Source organism: Anguilla anguilla, chromosome 7 (genome assembly GCF_013347855.1).
Source record: "Anguilla anguilla isolate fAngAng1 chromosome 7, fAngAng1.pri, whole genome shotgun sequence".
Classification (NCBI taxonomy): Eukaryota; Metazoa; Chordata; class Actinopteri; order Anguilliformes; family Anguillidae; genus Anguilla; species Anguilla anguilla.
The window spans coordinates 56,380,407-56,396,617 of record NC_049207.1 but is presented as its reverse complement, the minus strand read 5'-3'; the positions used below and the strand labels follow the sequence as shown (position 1 = coordinate 56,396,617).

The window sequence follows — 16,211 nt, the reverse complement described above, 5'->3', positions numbered from 1 at the left end:
GCCTGGGGCGTGGAGAGGACTGCCAGTTTCACTATGCCTGGTGCGTGGAGAAGACTGCCAGTTTCACTATGCCTGGTGCGAGGAGAGGACTGCTGGCTTCCTATAAACTCTCTTTAGAAAGCAATGTAGTGAGCAGGATGCGCTGGCCACATTAGAAACCAAGGATTAGTTGGTATTCCTCCTGGCTTTTTATCTGATTGTACAGCACAGAAGTTTTTGGATGTAGATGCTGTTTTGTTGGGAGCACAGAGATTATCTGAAGGTGCAGCTCAGATAGCATCAGGCTAACGTGATCCCGGGAGCTAGGGCCTAGTCCCATTATCGTGATTCACCTTACTGTGATGAGTAAAGATTATTAAATGCACCTTTTAACAGTGTTCAGTAAAGCAGTATGATTTTCTCTTGGAACAGATCCTAATTTTCATAGCCATCTGGTCTACTATTCTTTTCTTTTTTTTTTTGGTCTTTCCTCTTAAGTTTGGCACACATGTTAGAGGCACACAGTACTACAGGAGAGAGAGCGTGGCTAGGATAGCAGGCGTGTCTCTTGCCGTTGACAGCTGGCGTCCTGTGGGCACCTGGTGCTGCTGGGAGGCACTGATGCAGCTGTAACCTGAGAAACCGTGACAAAATTACGCCCCCCCCCTCCCCCCCCGGCAGGACAAAGCCAAAAGTGTCTGCCAGCCGCTGCTGACCCCCGCCCCCAACGCGGCCAGCTCCCTCCGCTACACAGCCCAACCTGCGCTTGTGTCCGGAGCGTTCGCCACCTGCTCTTTTCTGGAGCAGAGTTAACTGGCGCTGCCGCTTGTGATACTGTGTTACTCATGAAGCCAGTGCAGACGTCTGTGAAGTGACGAATACTGACACAGCCCTGGTCCTCACTTTGAGCAGTGTAGCCTACCGTGCGAATCCTGAATCCTGATCCAGTTCGCCTGGCAGCCCTGCACTCTGGGGTTTAATTGGCTGTAATGTCTCACAGAAACTATTGCTGGATGAAGAGGCTGTCTGATTCATCAGTTTGTCCTGACTGGTGAGGCATTGGTACTGAACTGATAATTATTCCCCGTCCAGCTGCTACTGCGTGATTTCAGCCAATAGGAAAGCTATGACATTTTAATCTTTTTTTTTTTTAAACCCCATCTCTTTAATTTTCAATTACCTACACTACTAACTACTTATAAGTACATTCAATTTGAGTCTAGCTTTTAAACATTTAATCTGTTAGTTTAGTAAGGAAAAAGTTAATTTCTTTTTTTTTTGGCGAAGTTCTTTATTTCCCCCATTGCATTTTGTGAGCCGGGCCAGATCACTGCGAAATCCTCAATCAGTTCAGACGGCTCCAGGCGTGCGTGTGCTCTGGAGCGAGCTCAGCTGAGCAGGAAGTTCCGACTGCCGCTGCAGTGCAGGCTGGGTACTCCTCCGGAGACACCCCGATCCGGAGAGACCCGATGCTCTCTCTCTGCTGCGCAGCTTACACGGATGATTTATGCCGGCACATTTGGGCCCGTCGTGCATTCTATTTTACACAGCCGCAATACAGCCGCACATTTATCTCAATAAATATTCATATTCGGGCTCATATTCGGGCTCATATTCGGGCTAATGAATTAGAGTAACATTAGAGTGCTATACTGTTCCTGTAAAAAAATACAAAATAATAAAATCACAGACTGTGTACCTAAGCGCTGTTGGTACCATTATAGTCTGTGCCTCCCTGGTTTTGTTTCTTTAGAATATTAGATCATATAAAAATGTAAAATGGACAGGGCCTCTCCTGGCAGGCTGCTGGAGGTGTGTTTGTCTCTGAAGGCTTCCTCTGAGTATTTAGACAGAGCGACAGCAGGAAGTCCTGCTAGGAAGCTCTGCATGACTTTCCATGGAGGAGACCTCACATCGCCACCCGCACACCGCCCTCCTGTGTGTGTGCAGTCATCTCTGCACACTGCCCTCCTGTGTGTGTGTGTGCGGTCATCTCTGCACACTGCCCTCCTGTGTGTGTGTGCGGTCATCTCTGCACACTGCCCTCCTGTGTGTGTGTGTGGTCACCTCTGCACACCTCCCTCCTGTGTGTGTGTGTGGAGTCATCTCTGCACACCGCCCTCCTGTGTGTGTGCGGTCACCTCTGCACACCGCCCTCCTCTGTGTGTGCGGTCATCTCTGCATACCGCCCTCCTGTGTGTGTGCGGCTGTGGGAAGCTCTGTTTGGTGGCTGGTTGGCGGTAGTGCTATTCCAGCTATAGATGTCCTATGTTTGGTCACATGCCTTCATGAATATTTAGAACACAGCAGTAAATAACACACAAACACAGGCTGACACAGTGCAGACTGCCTGTGCAGTGAGCGAGCACAGCCCACTTTACCCAGAAACTTGTATCTTTTTCATGAACGACCCTCTCGCCACCAGCCTCCTAACCCCGTTCATTGATGAGATAAAGGCGTCTCTCTCTCTCTCTCTCTCTCTCTCTCTCTCTCTCTCTCTCTCTCTCTCTCTCTCTCTCTCTCTCTCTCTCTCTCTCTCTCTCTCTCTCTCTCTCTCTCTCTCTCTCTCTCTCTCTCTCTCTCTCTCTCTCTCTCTCTCTCTCTCTCTCTCTCTCTCTCTCTCTCTCTCTCTCTCTCTCTCTCTCTCTCGGTGTGTTTATCGGTCTGTAACTTCTCTCTGAAGTGTATGCATTGACATCGGCCCTAAAGAAAACACCTCGGATGATTCCTCGCCTTTACGGTCCACATAAATACGTTTGTGTGGTTTGAGCCGGGTCCTGTGGGACGCAGGCCAGCGGCTGGGTGTGGCTCCTGATGGGGGCGGGGCCAGCGGCTGGGTGTGGCTCCTGATGGGGGCGGGGCCAGCGGCTGGGTGTGGCTCCTGATGGGGGCGGGGCCAGCGGCTGGGTGTGGCTCCTGATGGGGGCGGGGCCAGCGGCTGGGTGTGGCTCCTGATGGGGGCCAGCGGCTGGGTGTGGCTCCTGATGGGGGCCAGCGGCTGGGTGTCGCTCCTGATGGGGGCCAGCGGCTGGGTGTCGCTCCTGATGGGGGCCAGCGGCTGGGTGTCGCTCCTGATGGGGGCCAGCGGCTGGGTGTCGCTCCTGATGGGGGCCAGCGGCTGGGTGTTGGTTCTCCTCCTCGGGAGCTCGCTAGCCTCTGCTTATATGACGTGAAAGCTTTTTGAATGGTTCAGGTTGGTCATAAAGGATCAGTCGAGATTGTCTCTTATTGGTTGCTGTTGGCCGTTAAAATGTCCACAAATTTCCCGCCTGTTCCTGGTCCCATCCCCCACCCCTTTCTCCCTCCCTCTCCTCCTCTCTCTCCCTCTCTCTCTCTCTCTCTCTCTCCCCCTCTCTCTCTTTCTCTCCCTCCCTCCCCACTGTACTTTGCTCGCACAGCTGGAGTTAGTTTGAATATAAAACATTTTAAAACAGCTCTTCACAGGAAACCTGTTCAGTGCGGGACTGAAGGGGAGCAGTTATTTTATTATTAACGGCATTCTTGCGTGACCTCTAATTATTATTTATGAAGGTACTGTATCGCTGTCTGGGATTCGTTTCATATCGGATGTAAAACAGAAACAAAGGTAGGATGACAAGATTAAAGCAGCATAGCCTGCAGTCTGCAGTTGTAAAATAAAGCATACTGTATCAGCATCATTTAGTTAAGAGGCAAATCTGAGCTACCCAAGTGAGCTCCAGTCAGTTAAAATTGTATTTTGACAGAGTACACTGGTAATTCTTCCCCTGAGATAAAAATCTGTCATGTGTGAGATCATCTCTGTTGAAGTGGAATTGAAGAGAAAGTTTGTTTTAATCATGGAGAGAGAGTCCAAGGTTAGGCCTTTATTCTACAAAGCGGTAAAGCTGCCAATTAACAGTGGATATATTTAAAGAAAGCTTTGTGGCAACAGCAAACAGGCCATTTATATAATAGTAAGTGTAAATAAAAATCGCCTTTTCCATATTCTGAAGAAATACATTTAAGTTGCTCTCACAATGCGTGTTGATTGCCTGTTGTTCTTCTGTAATTAATAATAAACGCGCATTTTGTCAGCAGATCTGATTATTTAATAGCAGTACATGACGTGTGAAGGTTAGCTTACCTTTGTAAATGAATTCAACGAAACCTCTTTTGAACAAACATCGATTTTTTTTCTGCGAAATTGGAATTCTCTTCTTAACGTTTTGAAGGAAGGTGAGTGAGCAGCTAATACACCCTCACCTTGAGTCTGTGATTTAAGTGCTCCAGAGTAACTTCTCTTAATATCGCCCTGAATATCTGAACAGCTGGTGGAGGTGGTCACAGAGGAAAGGAGGCGAACGTGTTGGGAGGAGGATGACAGAGATGGATTTATCTGACGCCTCGTCGGCCGGCCGGAGGCCACGGTGTCCGAGGCATCAGGTCGTCGCGCCCTTGCCCTCGTTGCGTTGGGGCCGGGCGCGCACTGTGGCTCCCTGGGTGATATTTATATATGAAAATCCTTTACTGGCTGTGGTTTGCGGGGTCTTTGGTTCTGTTCCTGTAATCCTTATGAGAAAAACCCCTAGCAGGAAAAAGCAAGACACGTTTTTTGCTGTAAATTAAATGGATTTACATTTACATGCTTTCCTTATCCAGGGCATCTTATAGCATGGAGGGTATCGTACAGCGAAATGAACCTGGAGCACGAGCAGTAGTTTGGGGCGATATCTCTGTACGCAGTACAGGTAGCGTTGGCTGAGAGCTCATTTTAATCACCACAGCTACTCTTCTAGAAATGAAAGAAAAACCCAGGGAGGAATTTCCCCTTTAAGTACCTTATCTCTCAGTATCATAACCGAAAGACTGTTAAGTAGTGTTGCTTGGTAACAGCGTTCTGGTCTTGGAAACGGAAGCTGGCTGGCCTTAAAGTGTTAAGATAAGGCTCTCTAAGAGTCCGGTGGCTTTCACACACTGGCCTGTGGCCAGGAAACGCAGCCTAAAGAGCGAAGCTTTGAGCGGCCTGGTGCTGGCTGTGTGCTGCAGCACCCTGGACGCGCTCCTTCTCTTCCCTACAGAGTACTAAATGTCTGCCGCTTGCTTGCAGGTGACTCATTTTCCTGTGGTTGAAAGTTTGACAGAATTATCTCTGACTCTCTAAGTGGTAGGCCCCTCTTTTGACTCCTTGTGCAGTGCTCATAAACAGGCCCTCACCTTTCTGTGCCCGGTGCGAATTTAAAATGTCAGTTACTGTAGGGGCATTTTAAAGATGCTGCTGTATATTCTGCTCAGTGGACTCGCTGGTCAGAATCCAGCGCCTCAGTGGATCCCTCCCCCCTCCCCCCCTCCCGCCCCCCCCCCCCCCCCCCCCGGTCAGCACGGAGAAAGGGCAAAGGCTGTCTGTGGGTGTGACTTCCACAGCACTGCGACCGACCGTCTGCATTGTTAGCGCAGGGTGTGTGTGCGTGCGTGCGTGCGTGTGGGTGCGTGCACGCGTGTGTGGGTGTGTGCGTGCGTGCGTGTGTGTGTGTGGGTGTGTGCGTGCGTGCGTGTGGGTGCGTGCGTGCGTGCGTGTGTGGGTGTGTGTGCGTGTGTGTGTGTGTGCGTGTGTGGGTGTGTGCGTTCGTGCGTGTGGGTGTGTATGTGCGTGTGGGTGTGTGCGTGTGTGTGTGTGTGCGTGCGTGGGTGTGTGGGTGTGTGCGTGCGTGTGGGTGTGTGCGTGTGGGTGTGTGTGTGCGTGCGTGTGGGTGTGTATGTGCGCGTGTGCGTGTGTGTGTGTATGTGTGTGTGTGGGTGCATGCGTGCGTGTGGGTGTGTGTGTGTGCGTGTGTGGGTGCATGCGTGCGTGTGGGTGTGTGTGTGTGCGTGTGTGTGTGTGCGTGCGTGCGTGTGGGTGTGTAAGTGCGTGTGTGGGTGCATGCGTGCGTGTGGGTGTGTGTGTGTGCGTGTGTGTGTGCGTGTGTGTGTGTGCGCTGCTGGACAGGGTGTGGGCGGTTTTCCGCGGCCTGAGTGTTTTACGGAGTGCGCAGGGTAGTTAATTCCAGCAGCCGTCGCCGCTGAGGGTAATGGCTCCGTGGAGGAAGCGCGGGAGCCAAGCGCAGGTTTATGCTGATCAGTTACCTGAACAGCTCACCTGGGGCCAGGCCGGGCTGCCGAATCTGCGCGAGCAGAGGAAATAAAGAGTGGGAGACTCAGATCCACGCACTAATGACACATCCGTCAGGTGATTAATGAGCTGGAACAGACAACTGGAACTGGCGTCTGCATTTACATAAATTTCCTGCTTTTTACGGCTTCCTCTTACTGTGCAGCGCGTTCAGGCCGCCTCGAGAACAAACCCTTTCCAAATCCCACTTCCCGTTGCCGAGCGCCGTAGCGGCCCAGACCGTATGTCACCACGGTTACCCGATTGTGACAGTCGCGATTTCTGTTTCTCTCTCGCACAAACGACGACGCTGGTGCTCATCCGAGGCAGCGCCAGCGTAGCAGCGGACAGGAAGCCCATCGCAGCACTGCCTCGATCTCCATCGCTGTTCACAGCGAGCAGAGTCAGTGTGCTGAGGAAGACGAAGGGGCTGGAGAAGAAGGAAGCTTGGCGATACTGCGGTCTTTTTTACTTCGTCCTGAGACATAAAGAGGTGCAGTGGAGGTACATTTCAGTTCTTTAGAGAACAAATTTGCCAAATGTACCCCGAAAGTGCAGTAATGCTCTGTTTGGGCACTAATGAGTGTTTTTATGAGCAGAAAATGTACAAATGAATCATGTATTGCTGGCTAGGGGTGTAATCGTATGTACCTCTAGGGTACCACCCACCCCAGTCACAAAGTGTTTGTGCCTCTACGGGCACCTTTCTGTGTGTTCTTTTCCGGGAGTGTGTAACGTGTTCGGCGAGGAACCCAAGTCTTATGAATCCTGGCTGTAAAACGGCTAGAAAACATGCATCATAAAACTCCAACGGTTGTTGAATTTAAATGGCGTGGCACAGAAATTTATAAGTTTATTCCTTCTAGGGTATTCTTTCTTTTAATCTTTTTATTCTTTTTTGCGTTTTGTTGTAGTTCCAGTATAGCGCAGCATATCACTGTAGCATGTGTCCCACACGTCTCCGTGTGTCCAGTCCCTGCATGGTGATCTGTGGGGAAGCCTGCTGGCTAGTCCTGCTTGTCTGTTAATGTGGGGTGGGACAGTGAATAAGTTAATTATATCAAATGCTTTTTATGATTTCTGGACTGACATTTCGTATTGCTGCTATATAAAGTGGGAAATACTGCTCAGCATTGCTCCGTGACAGAATATATTTTACTGAAATAGTTTTATGGAAAAAAAACATGCTGTACAGGAAAGATTGAGCTGCTTGTTTTTGGTAATAAAAAAGAAAGAATATTTTATTATAGGTAGCACAGTACTAGGCAGGTCACGCAATGTGCAGGTAATGTTCAAAACAGACAGACAGCCACACTTGTAGACTAAAGTTTGTTGCAAGATTTTTCTCTTCTAGGTATATATCTGAAACTGGAAATATTTTAGTACTTCGAGACGATCCTAAATAATATGGACACTTCCAGTCTACAGTACTGCAAAAAATAAAAAATACAAAAGATAGAATAAAAGATAGGATGCGTAATTTACATCTACAGTGATTTTATTTTCTCTGTGCGCCTTATTATGGCTGGCCTTATATTAGTATTTTTGTTCATGCACAGACAGACTGCAGTTGTACCAATCAACCAGAGGAGGCGCTGTTGTACAATAAGCCCAGCCAATCAGCTCCCTCCCTCCCTCCCTCCCTCCCTCCCTGGGTAATGCTCTGGCTAATCAGACTCGGCCCTGCACTGCCGCATGCTGACAGGGTCAGATTTGAGTGGCAGACTATGGGCTCCACACTGAAGCGTATTGGCAGGATGAGCAGGCTGGGAGCATGAATTTATGTACAATTAATTATGCAGATGCTTTTGATTACTGCTTTATTAATGCTGCTCGTTTCTGAGAGGAGTTTCATACCAGACAATTACTTCTGACAGGGTGTTGCCAGACAGGAAAAGCGGCATTGCTGCCATTTTTTAAAATGTCCAACAGGTTTGGTAAAGACAAAAGGGGCACTTCTGTGATTGGTGAGATGATTAACACGCGTGTTTCTGAAAGGGCAACCTGCTGAAAGTGGAGTATATCTGTCCTCTGCCATAAGAGCTCTGTCCTCCAGCCCCGCGCGAATGTCAGAGGAACTGCCGATGACGTGCATTAAATTTGTGGGCATAACTCGGGCTTGTATGCGGAGGAATGAAACGCATTAAAGATCCGGCCGTATATAATAGAGTTCTCGCCCATAAAACCGCGACAGCTTTTCAATTACTCTCCCTGCGCTGGACGGTGCGCTCGTTTACAGGACGGGGAGACGTCCGTTTCCCTCCCGTGTTTTTCCGGCCTGTCGGCCTGAGCGCCGCGGCGGGTTCTGTAGAAGAGACGCGCGGTTTGGCGGCTCGGTTTCACCTGTCTGCAGGTGGAGCACAGCGTCTGCTCCGCCTTCCCCCCCTCCCCCTGCAGGGCGACCGTTGCCTAGCGATGGCGTCAAAATCAAAACACTTCCCGGTTCCTCAGCGATTTAAAGTGTTCCCTCCGTGTCGAGCGCTGAAGAAAAGTCATATTTCAGAGAAGTGTGGAGCACAAATAATTGGACAGGCTGGCACGGTCAATTTAACATTCGGCTAATGAAAGTGGACTCTTTCTCCCCCCCCCCCCCCCCCCCCCCCCCCCCCCCCTGCTCAGGGCTAAATGGATTGTATTTAAATTGGAGCTTACCTGCAGGCCTGCGCCCGAGCGCGGGGGAGGTCAGGGACCGCTACCGGCACGTCGGCCACAACCCCCTCTTACTGTCATTGGGCTGTCAGAGATAACGCTCCAATATTAAAGCAGGAAATCAAAGGAGGTCAATAGAACCAATTACAGAAGTTATTTGAAAAAGGGCTCCACTTAGATTGTGGAAGCGTAACAGTTCCGAGCCACACAAGTGCAAATCCTGATAACAGGTTGCTGTCACAGCTGAACTAGCAGACTTTCTCTCTCTCCTCTCTCTCTCTCTTTCCCTCTCTCCCCCCTCCCTTTCTCTCTCTCTCCCTCGCTCTCTCCCTCCCTCTCCCTCGCTCCCTTTCTCCCTCTCCCTCTCTCCCTCGTTCCCTCCCTTTCTCTCTTTCCCTCTCTCTTCTCTCTCTCTCTCCCTCTTTCTCGCTCTCTCTCTCTCTCTCCTCCAACAAGCCAAATGGTTCTCTAAGGTTAAAATTTTTAATTTATATTTTTTTAAATTTCATCATCTTGTGGGTCCTGGTGAGGGCAGATTTTGAGGCCTGTGAGGGGGTCCCCCAGTCTGAGGGGGTCCCCCAGTCTGACGGGGAAAAGCCGCCTCTAACAGCCCCTCACTGCCGTTCGCATGGAAATGCAATTTAAAGCTGGCAGCCTCTTTTGTCAATTTACAGATATGGAGAATGGCAGGATTTTTCATATTTTATGATTTGTTGTTAACAGGGAAATGCAAAGGACAATGAAAGCCCGTGGCTGAAAGTTTTTTTTTTCTTGGCATGAAAAGCATAATCTAAGCACAAAAAAACCCCCAGAATTTTATTCTTTTAGATGTGTGCTCCATTCAAAGGCTTCTCGCTGGCTGCACATTCACACAGAGCAGTCCTACAAACCCTGACGCACCTTCAAGCTCATTTTTTAAACCATGATCGTTTTCTGCCATCATTACTGAACAGTAACTAATGCTGTGTCATGTTGCTCAGCTCTCTGCCTGCGGTTACAGTGATTTCAGGGTCCCTGGCCTTGCAGCAAGAGCATTCTCTTTACCGGAGAGAGTCTGCTGGTTCAAACTCCAGCCCAGTCATAGAAAGCTCTTAGATTAATGGGTGAATTAGGACGACGAGGTGTGCTTGTAATGGACGGTCGTCCTGAGCGCATCCCTCTGGTGCATCCAGTTTCCCTCCTTTTTTCATTTGGGTTCTTGCCCTGATGAGTCACGGTTTGTATTTTTTGTTTGTGTTGTGAGGCCTTTGAAGTTGACAAATCCAATTTCATTTATTTTCTGCGCTGGAAAGCTGTGGGACAGCAGCGGTAATGTTTTCTGCTAAGACCATGCCAGCTTACACTGTAACGGCTGCGTGTACTGTGCAGGAGTGATCGACGTCTCACATGTTCTTCCTGTATGGGACCGTTGGCATAGCGATCAGATTTGCTGTACTTACTACAGTAACTTCATGTATTGCGCAACAGGAGCTGCCGATATCCCATTGATTTATAGAACTATTAAAAATCTGCTGTGCTGTTGTTTTCGCTTCTGATTTCAACCCGTTTCAGTGCTGCTTTTTCTACAGTTTAATCTATTATTTACCCATCATGCCTCACAGGATGAATTAATTCTACAGCCCACTGTGATCTCTGCTCATTAATCCTCCCCACTTCTCCATGTTTACTTTATATCTTCCCGCAGGTGATTTATTTTTCTGCTTATGGGTATTTTTGTCATCCCGTGCCTGTTATTTCCCCAAATCCATAGTGTTTTATCTATAAATAACAAATGGTTTAAAAATGCACTCTGGGAGAGGAGGAATCCGATAATTTGCACCTTAAATTATTCTTAATTCACACTTTAGCTTCTCATTGATCTTGTCCTGTAATTTAAAGGACAGCCTGGGGAATCTCTTAATGTTTACATGGGCAATAATGCGTATCATGAATGCTACATATATTTTAAGGGCACCCTGACCTGCTGCTCAAAAATCCATATCCTCCCTCGCATTGCTGCTCAGAGTCGCTGTTCAGTTCCTCATTTTTTAAACTCACCAGCGATTTTGTTGAGATGTTCTGTAATTTGAGCACCAAGCTGTTATTTACTCAGCATTAAATGTGTTATTTTAGCGCTATTTTATTTTAATTTTAAAGCGAAGCTTTTTTTCTCTCAGTGAACAAAGGACGTGTGCAGTGTGAAGTGTAACCGTAGAAACCATCAAGTTCAAGAGTGACAGAAAAAGCGGGACAAGGTCATTTACATATAAATTTTAATTGGTTCTTGGAAAACTGCCGACAGTTTTCTGCCCTGAAACCACGCTGATGAGATATGAGTGTCACCATATTTATAGTGACAGTGATTTTATGAATAATAAACACCCCTCCGACATTTCATTTACCAGGCAATTTAAAAACACTGGTCATTTTGATTAATAACCCCCCTCACACTGTGCAAAAGGAAAGGTTATTTAGGTGTCCATTTTACCCAGGGAGCATGACGGTACCTTTCAAAAGACTTTGTAAGCCGCCATTGATTATTTTTAAGTTGATAATTTTTCACGGGTTTATATTTAGTCGCGGGCGCAGCGAGAAAGCTTTCAGATCATGGAACATTATTCAAGCTGACAGAGGGAGTGGGGAGGGCCACACAAAATTTATGTCAAGCAAGTCTGGGCAGAGTGTAATTGCACAGTAGTTAGGTAAGTACAATCTAACTGCAAGCACACACTGGATTGTTTTGCAAGTGCACTCTTAATATTTCATATTTGGAATTATTCAGATGTCTGTGGTTGAGTGGTGACGCTTATCATAACTTATGGTGTTGGAATGGAAAGAGAATGCAGGGCAGAAATAAAGAAATATGTATAATAATATTATTATTATGATATTAGTATAATTGCACACAATAATAACAGTCTAAAGACATACAGGTTAGGCTCATTTGGGAGTCTAAATTGCCGCTAGTGAGCGGTGCGTGTGCCCTGCCATGGACTGCTGAACTGTCTAGGGTGTATTCCTGTCTCTCACCCAGTGCATGCTGGGATAGGCCAGGAATAAGGGAGTATAGATAACGGATGGATGAATAATGATTATAATAATGATGATTATGTGCTATTAGGAAGGCCAGGGTGACCAGATTGAGAGAAATACATTTTGAGTTATTGCGATTACACATTACATGCATTACTTACACACATTGAGCGCAGTGTGGTCACAGCAGTGACTGACTGCTGCTTGTAACTGTTAGCTTTGTTCGGCTTAATGTGTCATAATGACTTTTTAGTTATTTAAATGTGGACAGGATATTTCTGGACACACAATAAAGCGTTTGGCTCTGAAGTCTAATTAGACACCCGCTCGAGCTGCAGAAGGGTCTCCTGTGCCTTCCTATCCTGTCTGACAATCCCATTTCTCACAAGCAGGGATTTGCGATGCCTTCAGTTTCATAATGCAATTTTCGCAAAGAAATTTAATTACAGACCGCTTCTTTTTTTCCTGTGCCTGTGGTATCGCTGCATATTTGATTGCCACAGCATCACCTGCTTTACAGGATTTTCACCAGATAAAATGTATTAGCCGCCTGTATGTACAGATTAAATGGATGACCCGGCCTGCTCTCTACCTGCTCCTGCATTTAGGAAAAATAGGATTTTTATGATTTTTAAATTTTATTTGTTTGTCTTGCCTTTTCTTTTTGGTTCATTTTTAAGTTGGTTAGACGGTAAAGAAAAGAAGGGGGTGAGGCTGTGGCGCGTCTGGTGTGGCGCAATGGTGGAGCTAGTTGGGCTGGTGCCAACGGAGAGGGTACAGACTGGCGTGTGCTTGGCGTGTGCTTGGCGTGTGCTTGGCGTGTGGCTGGCGTGTGGCTGGCGTGTGCTTGGCGTGTGGCTGGCGTGTGCTTGGCGTGTGGCTGGCGTGTGCTTGGCGTGTGGCTTGGCGTGTGGCTGGCGCGTGCTTGGCGTGTGCTTGGCGTGTGCTTGGCGTGTGGCTGGCGTGTGCGTACAAAGCCAACACAAGAAGTGGGCCCATGAGGCTCTTTGATTATAATATACTTTGCGCATGGTGGCAGATGGCTGCTGTCTGGGCTGTAGACGGCGGAAACAGATAAAGTGAACAGTGTATAAAGTTTTTAATGTGAACATATTGTTGCATAAAGCGCTTAATTCTGAGGCGGCGGCTCGGCTGTGATTAACAGACGACGCGGGACTCTGCTCGGTGTTCGGGAGTGACGTCTCGCTGGGGCTCGCTCCCCGATTCACAGCTGCGTACTGATGTGCTCGCTTCAGCTGATAACCCGTGCGAATGCTATTTTAATTTGCTTTGTGATCCCGAAATGTTTCTCCCCTCATTCAGAACCTGAGAGCGCTAACTGGCTCGCGTGGTTAGCGTGGTTAGCGTCGCTCGCCAGCGCGCTGATGTGATCAGAGCTGGTGTTATTCTCATCTGGGATTCACGGCACACGCACCGACATACAGACCATCCAGATGTCGTATGACAGCTGGTAGATGAAATATGTCACCTCAAACAGGCCCTTCTCCCTCATATTGCAGGGCTCGTTATTAATAATGTAGATGTTACGTACACAAGCAGTTGTCCATGAAAAGCTCTATAAAATGAAATGCGGTGTTCCTTTGAGTCCAGTTCTTATTTTAGTTGTAGATAAACAACATCTTCGTCCTTTACCAGATGTAGCACTGAATCTGGATTAATGGGCAACAAACAGACTCTCAGAACAAGCATTCTGTTTTCTCTTTTGAGTACCGTTTCTATTAAAGGAAAGGCTTTTGGTTTTGGTTAGGCTGATAATTACTAATAATTCCAGTCTGTAAAAGTATTTGGACAGTAACACAATTTTTTTTGTTTTGGCTCTCCTTGATGTATTGATAAGAAGCAAAAAAAAGCACGGATGAGCTCGGCAATGCTGTAGCAAATGATCTGGTAGACCACAACAGACCACTGGAGTGGATGAACAAAGAATATTTTCAGTTGTGTAGAAAAACCCCTTTTCAGCTGTCAAGAACACACTCCAGGATGTGGGCACTATATATATATATATATATATATATATATATATATATATAGTTTTAGTTTTAGTTTTTGACACGACTACACCAGCATAACTTCAGGGTTCACTGTCAGATATAAAGCACTCGTAAGCCTGGAGAACAGAACAGCCAGGTGAGTGTTTGCTAAATAGTACCTTTAAAAGAAACTGTACAGTTCTGGAACACAGTCTTATGGACAGATGAGATGAGTATTAACCTAGAACAATGTGTTAAAAAGAGGAAAGTTTGTCCAAGTACTTTTGATCGCCTAAAATGGGGGGGGGGGGGGGGGTTTAATTCAAGTGCCTTAGACATTATAAACATTAACATTTATTCAGCAAAATCTAGTCATCACTGCAGAGTTGTAGATGAATGCTTCCAACACCCTAAAACAGTATCTTAAATGTGTAAAACCTGTTGATTGCGTAATTGCTGTTTGTGCTTGTTATAATGACCTAAGATGCTGGTGTGTCCTGCTTACTGATGGAGCAGTGTTATGCGTTTGGTATTTAGTTTGTGTGTGGTGGTATGCACAGTTTGTGATATGTGCATTCCTTTAATGCAAAAATGAATGCTGTACCTTTGACTTGTGCTGCTAATTATTCTGTGTGCCTCGGAGTACAGATGCATTACTGGGTACGAGTGATGAAAGACTCCAGTTTTGTGTCAGACTGTGGCGTGGAATGCGTGGGGTCGTTTTAGTTTGCACTGTGACACATATCCACCATTAACTGTTGCGTTTCATATTTCAGAAGTAAATGGCCATTTGACCTGTTCATTATGAGCTACACCAAAGGAAACAAACCCACACAGAAAAAGCTGCTAGTTGTTCCATTTCAGAACTACAAAGGAAGTGCCATTGCTGTTTGCAGAGCTGTTGAAGGAAGTTGATAACAGCTATTTGCAGCTTCGAAAACCACTTTTGACCTGTTGCTGTACTGAGCCCAAACATTGATCCGCCTCTACCACGCATCCACTCCGCTGCATGCACACTCGTACGTGCAGCCTCTCTCTTATATATATAGAACTTATACGCTTCACTGAGTGCTGAGGTTAAAAAGTTGTGCTTTTTTAAGTGAGGCGCCCCACGTCATAATGACGAGCTACAAAGAGCCCAGTAGCCGGAGTGTTTCCCCTTGCGGTCTAACTAAATGAAGGGAATGTGCTTATCTGTTATGCGGGCAGTACTTCGTTATATTAAACGTTCCGGACCGGGGTTAGCCGAGCTGACAGCCTGAGCGCGTGCTGCCCCGCCGGGCACCTAAAGCAACAGCTAACACCGGCACTGGGACGCTTTAAAACGGCACCTCTGACACCGGGAACGAAACCGAGCCGCGCCAGGGGGGGGTTCACGTCAGTCTCGCCTCTGCGACCGCCTCTCTGGGGGGGGGACAGTCTCGCCTCTGCGGCCGCCTCTCTGGGGGGACACAGTGGCAGCTCCGGAGGACTTTTAACGCCAGTGTCGTTTAAAGAGGATTTTCGCTTGGCGCCGACTGTCGGGAAGGGAGCATGGCCTGCTGCGGTTGCTGCCGTCTCCGTGGCGGCGATTCCACCGCCGCCGTTCAGGTAATGAACCTGAGTCCGCTCGTTCGCTGTGTTCTAGCCCAGCACGGTGCGTTTCTTGGCAGTAACAAGGGAGAAACCGTCAGGAGTTTGTTTGGTTTTTTTCTTCCCTCGGTCGATTGTTGTGCTCTATTCTGTCACCGAAAGGAATACAAAGTTTATCGCGAACCGAAACACAATTTGGCCACCAAATTACTCAGGTGTCGGCTTCACTCAGCGAAGCGCTTTCTGTGCCGGTCTCAGATCCTTTCCTGGATTATAGTCTTGTCCTTTACGGTGCTTCCAGGCCTTTTTAGTCTCAGTAAATTGAGGAAGACACAACATGTGTGCCTGTGGTGTTTAAATTGGGACATGTAAGAAGCAGACTGAATTGCAGTTTCATTTCGTTTTGGTTGGTTTTGTGTGATGTCTGCGCAAAGCAGATTGGCTGCGGATTGGTTTTCTCTTTATTTTTAATAAGAAAGGGTACGGAGTGTCTCTGAGGGCAGCGTGAAGATAAAAATGAATTTTCATGAAAAGCAGATGCAGTTCTCAGCGCTAATGGCTTTGCAAAGGAGTACAGCTGCTGCAGAAAGAGATGGACACCCTTTGCATTTTTATCGGTCAAATGGGATTTTATGGGACATAAAAATTCTTGGCCGTATGTTCATTGGATTGATTCATATCTCTGCATGGTGTGAAGTAATCATAATTCAAAAATCACCATCATAATTGTGTAGATTAATGCTGGGACCCCTCAAGAATCGATTTGTCCTCAGATGACTACATATGATGAATTTTTCTTTTTTTTGTAAACCAAATCCACTACTCTTAGAATTAATTTTTTTAAATGTTAGGTTTCACAAGCGAGGTTTAAGGCGATGATTCTGAATCTTTAAAAAGGGATG

General features: G+C 47.2%; 1 protein-coding gene across 6 annotated transcripts in view; it reads left to right on the top strand.

Moving 5' to 3' along the window:
- inpp4b (inositol polyphosphate-4-phosphatase type II B) overlaps positions 1–16,211 on the top strand; it is a 200,846-nt gene that overhangs the window by 106,970 nt on the left and 77,665 nt on the right. The gene's annotated exons all lie outside the window — the stretch shown is intronic.